The sequence below is a fragment of the Cynocephalus volans genome, chromosome 4 (genome assembly GCF_027409185.1).
Source record: "Cynocephalus volans isolate mCynVol1 chromosome 4, mCynVol1.pri, whole genome shotgun sequence".
NCBI lineage: Eukaryota > Metazoa > Chordata > Mammalia > Dermoptera > Cynocephalidae > Cynocephalus > Cynocephalus volans.
In genome coordinates, this window is record NC_084463.1 from 155,872,755 (window position 1) to 155,880,791 (window position 8,037).

Genomic DNA, 8,037 nt, shown 5'->3' on the forward strand with positions numbered 1-8,037 from the left:
ACCTGAAACTACAGGGCCTCAGAAACTAGGCCCTGTGAAATACACTTGCTTTATTAATGTTAGTATACTCTACACATTTATCTTCTCACTATGAAAAATCAGGATTTAACTCCCTTTTCTATTTCTAACCCCCAAGCACCACACACATGCATATTTCACATCCTTTGCATATAGTTTTACAATTTTGGGCAGAGAGAGACACATGCTGATTATATCTTTATGAATAAATATGCCATTAGAGCTGAGTCACTTAATAGTTTATTTTTTTACACCTGCATGGGGTTTCTTTTCCCTGAAATTGTCTTTTTTTCTTTACTTTTTTTTTTTTTTTGCTTGCTTTTCACCCTCAATCTTTCCACTAGTTTTCAAAATCTCCTCTTAACACATTGTTTCATTTTACAAATTATATTCAACCTCATCCAATCTCATCTTCTTGAAGGAGTCTCTGCTGGCGATGTCCATCCAGCCTCCTCACCCTTCATTACTGGTACATACATAGCTTCCATCCTGGGATCTCTTTTTCATTATCCTGGGACTTTTTCATGGCCCTTCTTTTGTCTTATATCTCATTTATTTCCCTTACTGTCCTCCCTTAATATGAAAAAAAAAATACCCCAGGAGATTTTTTTCTCTTTCTTCATTCTGAGTATAACACATTTATTGATTTTAATGTTTCTAAGAACTGTTTTCTGGATAATTTTCTAACATATAAATAAAAATAAATATATGTGTATATTTTTATTTTATAAAATTTTACAAATTTTATTTTATAAATTTTCTATAATTCAATACATTTTTATATTTTAGGCTCTCTAAAGCTTTTTTTTTTCATTTTGAAGTAATTGTAGACTTAAAATTCTATCATTAAAGCTACAGAAATATTCTGGTGTACCCTTCACCCAGCTTTCCCCAATGGTGACATCTTATATAGCTGTAGTACAATATCAAAGCCAGAAAACTGACATTGGTACATTACAATTAACTGGACAACAGACTTTATTCAGTTTTTGATATTTTTTTTACCCTGCATCCATTTGTATGTATGTATAAAAGCGTACCTCAAAAGGTTCATGAAAAGATCTGTATTATCTTTTAATTCTATTTTTCCACAAACGTTTTGAAGTACCCCTGTATGTGTGTGTAGTTCTATACAATTTTTTCTATGTGTATATTTCTTAACCATCACTGCAATCAAGATACAGAACTGTTAAATTAGAACAAAAATATCCTTCTTGCTACTTCTTTGCATTAACACCTCACCCCAACCCTATCTTTGTTCCCTGCCAACTATTAATCTGTTCTCCATCTCCATTGTTTTGCCATTTCAAGAATGTTATGTAAATGGAATCATACATTTAATCTCTTGAGATTGACTTTTTTCAAGAAGCACAATGCCCTTGAGGCCAATCCATGTCTTTTTTCTTTTTCTTTTTTTTCATTTATTCATTAATTTTAAATTGACATCTAATAATTGTACATATTTATGGGATATGGTGTGATGTATCAACATCTGCATACAACGTGTAATAATCAAATTAGGGTAACTTACATATCCATCACCTCAGACAAGAAGAGAGGATTCTGAATATTCTCACAACAAGGTTGATTCTTTTCAACTGCTGAGTAGTAGTCCATTGTATGGATGTACCGGAGTAAGTTTAATCATTCATCTACTGAAGGATATTTGGGCTGTTCCCTGATTTTTCTGTTGTAAATAAAGCTGTTAGAAACATTCACGTACAGGATTTTGGGTGAACATGAGGTTTTATTTCTCTGAGATAAGTACCCAAGAGTGGCAATGGTTGGGTTATATGGTAAGCACATGTAAAGTTTTATGGGAGACCAACCAACTATTTTTCAAGCTGCCTTTTCCATTTTACTTTCCTACCAGCAACGAACAAGAGATTCAGTTTCTGTGCGTCCCCATCAGCATTTGTTATTATCCCTTTTCTGTTTTAACTGTTTAATAGCTTTTTAGTGATATCTCATTGTGGTTTTAATTTCCATTTCCCTAATGGCTAATGAGGTTGAATATCCTTTTATGTTTCCAGTAGCTTTTTGAGAAGGAGCACATGGGAGATAAAATTTGGAGATTGTGCATGTCTGAAAATGTTTCAATTTGTATCCTCTCAATTGTTTGGTGGTTTGTCTTAGCTAGAGAATTCTAGATTAGAAGAACTTTTTCTTTTGAATGTTTAAATCTTCATTGTTGAAATGTTGAAAAGCCCAAAGCCATCCTGATTTTTAGTCATTTAATGTGACGATTTTTCCCCCTCTTAAAATCTTTAAAGATGTTTCCTTTGTACCAATTGGTCTAAAATGTATTCATGTTGGTATATTTTTATCAACTTTTCTGGGTACTCAGGTGTAAAATTTCATTATTTTCTACACTCCATTTTTTCTTGGTTTCTGTAACAGCTATTGAACCTCTTGAACTGGCCATCATGTTGCTGTTGTTGTTATTATTATTATTATATTTTTTCTTTTATTTTCTACCATCTTTCCCTTTTGCTCTACATCCTTTCTACAACCCTTCTACTGAGGTTTGGGGTTTTTTTTGTTTGTTTGTTGTTTGGCTCTCATTTCTATTTCCAAGAGATCTATTTGTTCTGTATGTTTCCACTTGACTGGATAAGGAAATGTGGTATCTATACACAATAGAATACTACTCAGCCATAAAAAAAGAATGAAATTCTGCCATTTGCAGCAACATAGATGAGCTTGGAGAAAATCACATTAAGTAAAATAAGCCAGGGACACAGAAAAATACTGCATGTCCCCTCTCATAAGTGGGAGATAAGAAAGAAAAAGAAGGAAAGAAAGAAAAACCACAATAAAATGTTGAACTTTCGGAAGGAGAGAGGGGGAGGGATTAGGGAGTAATTGGGTAAGGGACACAAAGAATAATTATGATTTGTAATGATGAACATGCTAATAATATTGACTTGATTATCAGATACTGTATACAAATACTGATAGTCAACTCTGTACCCCATAAATACATATAATCATAAAATAATATTTTTTTTAGAAAAATAAAGTGCTCTGTTCTCATTTTATGGGTGCAGTATTTCTTCCTATATTTCTGAATGTAGTAATGGATTTTTTTTCAAGTCAAGTTTTCTTCTTCTACACAGTCTCTAGTTTCTTTTTATTTTGGTCTCTATTTCACATTTTCTCAGGTGTCTAGTAATCTGTGGTTGTCTGCTCATATGATAGAGGGAAAATATGAGAAAATTGTATTGGAAACTTTGAGCACACAGACAGGGTTTGCCATCTGTGAGCTTCAGCATAGAATAAATTCGCTGTATTATTGGTTAAGAACCCCTAGATTTCAGTATCTTCAGATACTTCCCCAAAGATTTCCCCAAAGATATTATTCCATTCTTTTGCCTAGTGATTAAGGGCCAAATAGCAAGTAAGCAGACAGGAGGTTTTAATATTTAACAGCAATTATTTATTTAATTATTATTTTTATCTGTTCCCTCTTCCCTCAACTATGTCTGTATTTTCAATCACAGACCCTTCAATACCCCATCTTCAGGATAAATGTATTGTCTTCTGCAGGGATAGGGAGGGACAGTCACTTGGCAGGTGGGCACAGAGTGGTAGAAAAGACCAATCCTCTTTATCATAGCAACTCCTTTATCTTAACCCCTATTTCCCAAAATAACTAATGTCTTCAATTTCTGAGGCTTTTGAGGACTCTGCAGTATAAATTGGTTTGGTTCTCAGTGTTCTCAGTGCTAGTTTCACATGCAGATTCATCAGGTTTGTTACTCATCCATCTGTCTTCCAGCAATTATTTTGCTATTTTATCTAATTTTCTATTCTCACTGTGATTATAGGAATATTCCTTTATTATAAAAATCCTGAAGTTTTACTGGGTTGTCAGGAAAGAATAAAATCACACATGTGTTTTCAATGTGTTAGGCATTCTCAAAAGTCAAATCAAGAGTCAATTAAAAATAAAATAAAAGTTAAGGTAGCTCTAAAAATGATAAAGTCACTAATGCTGAACATGCATGTGAATAGTTTGAATAAAATTATTTCAAGAAAAAAGATTCTTTATAATATAAAGCACAGTCCACAGAGATGCTGTAAGAAATAAATTACTCATTGTATGTGAAATACCTAAGTACTGGGCACATAAGTTGGTGCTTAAGACACATACCAAACAAAGAATCACAACTTATTGAAATAAATATCGCTAAGCATAATTGCAGTATATGTTTTCTTATCTGGCATATTGTGCGAATAGCATAAGACCATTCAGCAAAAATTTTCCTGGAGATCCAGCTATAGAAAATCATGTCTTAATGCAGGAACCAATACAAATTTGAAGCTGCCTCAGTGAATTACATAGAGGTGAGTGGTGAAACACAGAAAATATTCTAAGTACAGCCCAGGAACATCAACGGATTAGAAAAGAAATTAAATTGGGAATCTTAACTGAACCCCCTTGCATTTCTCACAAACTTAAAGAGTTTTCTGCTTTCTCTTTGAACTGTCTATATACAAAAATGGCAGCTTTAATCTGTGGGAAAATATTGACTAAACCACTCTTCAGTTCATCAGCCAAGAGATCAAAAAAATCTTAAGATTTTCAGTTCTATAATTACAATTCTGAAACAACTGAAGACCAGTTTTAGCAAATATTTTATCTTTTCTTCAATGTTTTCAGTAGCTTCACTTATCTTTCTAATTTAATATACCAAAAATCTGAAATTTCTGATATATTGTACATTTTTACCTGTGTGATGTCCTAGATAATGATCTTGTTTTCCCTTTTAGTCCAGAGTTAAAATAATCAGAAACTGATTCTGCTTTCAATTTAGGATGACGAACAGAAGAAATTTTCTCTCAAAGAAAATTTTGAATAATATTTAAATCACACAAAGCTATGCACTATCAGAAAGCAAAAGGTGGAAGAAAGTGTCCATGTGCTAATTTCCAGAGATAGAAGCATTTCTTAGGGGATCACCAGTAACACCAACTTTTGGGGACAAATGCTAAATCTGGGTGCAGGTGGGCAGAAGGGCAGGACTGCTCTAGGCCACAAAACTTTACCTAGTCAAGAAGAGATTAGCCAAGCTATATGCTTCAGCAGAGGCAAGTGAGATAGATTGGAATCTGGAGCACAAGGCAAATGCAACAATATTTCTTTTCTTCTATGACAATTAATTCTTGCCCCATATTTCCTCTAATTTTGCTAAGAAAAGACAAAGGTGGGATGGTAAAAGAGAAAAGACCTGGTTCTTATGGAGCTTGGAACCACTAAATATAAGGTCAGTACTGCACTCCATCACTCTCCTAGATTCAGACTCAGACACCACAAAAATATTAGCTTCCAGGTAGCTGCAGCAGTACCAGCAGTGCCAGTGTTGGCCACAGCAGTATTAAGTAAGGTACATGTTGGTCAACCAGTGGTGAGCTCAGTCTTCCTAAAGTGGCAGATCAATTCCAGATCAACTGAACATTTTGATAAAATCTGAATAATCACCTCCTCATTTTAGCCCCTAGGCTTAGAAAAGAACTGTCATTCTCTGGGAAAATCAAATCTAAAATGTAATATTCTTCAATCTCCACCGGTTTTCTATAAGTAAGATCCCTTATGAAATCATAAATAGAAAGACATAAATATGAGAACTATAGTTAAAGAAAGAGCATTAACAGAGACCATCATATAAGTGACCCGGATACTGAAACTAACAAAAAAAGAGCTTTAAAAAAACTATTATAAATATAGTTGAAGAATTTCAGAAAAAGATGGAAAGAATGGGAAAAAATTAAACAGACACTATAAAAACCAATTAAATAGACACTGCAGATCTGATCAATATAAAACCTGAAATTTTAAAAAGCATGTATTAGAGGGGTTTGACAGTAGAATATGAGGTAAAGAATACAGGAACTCTAAACTTAAAGGCAATCAAAAATTATTCTAAACGAAAGAAAAAAAAATGTTGAAAAAGATTGAACCAAGTATCTGTCACTTGTGGGATAATTTCAAAGAATATAAATGCACATATCATTATTGTCCCAAAAAGACAAGAGAAAAAGTGGCATAAAAAATGTAAAGTACAATGACATTTTTACAGAAAAAAAAAATCCTAATATTCATATGGAAAAACAAAAGACCCCAAATAGTCAAAGAAATCTTGAGCAAAAAAATAAATAAAGCTGGAGGCATTACATTACCTGACTTTAAATCATACTACAAAGCTATTGTAACTAATACAGCATGGTACTGGCATAAAAACAGACACTTAGATGAACGGAAAAGAATAGAGAACCTGGACATCAACCCACATACTTACAGCCAACTGGTCTTTGACAAAGGCAACAAGAGAACACATTGGGGAAAAGATCATCTCTTCAATAAATGGCACTGGAAAATCTGGTATCCATTTGTAAAAGAATGAAACTAAACCCATACTTCTTGCCATATTCCAAAATCAACTAAATATGGACTAAAGACTTAAGTATAAACCTGAAACCTTAAAACTACTGAAGGAAAACATATGAGAAGCACTTCAGGAAGTGGAACTGAGCAAAGACCTTACAAATAAGACTCCAAACACATAAGCAACAAAAGAAAAACAAATGAGACTATATCAACTAAAAAGTTCTCCACAGCAAAGGAAATGATCAGCAGAGCAAAAAGAAAGCCTACAGAACAGGAGAAAATATTTGCAAACTATACATCTGACAAGGGATTAATATCCAGAATATGTAAGGGACTTAACTTTGCAGTAAATAAATAAATAAATAATCCAATTAAAAAATGGGTAAAGGAGATGAATAGATATTTTTCAAAAGAAGACATACAAATGGTCAACAGGTACATGAAAAAATGTTCAACATCACTAATCACCAGGAAAAGGCAAATCAAAAGCACATTGAGATGTCATCTCACTCCAGTTCAACTGGCCAGTATTAAAAAGACCAGGAATAACAGATGCTGGCAAAGATGCAGAGAAAGGGGAACGCTTCTACACTGTTAGTGGGACTGTAAAATAGTACAGACATTATGTAAAATAGTATGGAAGCTTCTCAAACAGCTAAAGACAGAACTACCATATGATCCAGCAATCCCACTTCTAGTTATATACCCAAAAGAATGGAAATCATCATGTTGAAGGGATACCTGCACCCCCATGTTCATCACAGCTCTATTTACAATAATCAAGCTATGGAATGAACCTAAATGTCCATGGATGGATGACTGGATAAGGAAAATGTGGTGTATATACACAATAGAATACTACTGTGCCATAAAAAAAAGAATGAAATTCTGCCATTCACAGCAGCAGGGATGAGCTTGGAGAAAATGTTAAGTGAAGTAAGCCAGGCACAGAAAGAAAAATATTACATGTCCTCACTCATAAGTGGGTGCTAAGAAAAAAGGGAAGCAAGGCAGGAAGGAAGAACCCCAATAATACATTGAACTTTCAGAAGGAGAGAACGCATTTTTGGTTCTAGATGTGGGAGGGTGGAGGGAGAGTGGGGGTTGGGGAGAGATTGGGTAAGGGGCACGAAGAATGATTGTGATTTGTAGTGATGAATATATTAATAGTATTGATTTGATCATCACATATTGCACACAGGTGATGGTAGTTAACACTGTGCCCTAAAGATATGTATAATCAATTATGCTTCAATTAAAAAAAAATTTAAAAATTTAAAATTTAAAATTAAAACAGAATTATTGGCAGAAATACTTCTAAAATTTGATGAAAACTATAAATCTACAACCCCAGGAACCTCAATGAACTCCAGCAATAGATAAAAGGAAAACCATACATAGGCAAATTAAAGTCAAGCTGAGAACCAAAGATAATGAGAAAATCCTGAAAGCAGCTGAAGAAAAAATTAAAACAAACAAAAAACTTTCTGACTTCTTGCAAAGACATTGCAAGCCAGAAAACAATGAAACGATATTTCTAAAATTCTAAAAGAAAGATAAATGTAAAATAGAATTGTATTTCAAGGCAGACAGGACAGATTCTAAGGTGGCCCTTGTGATAACCATCT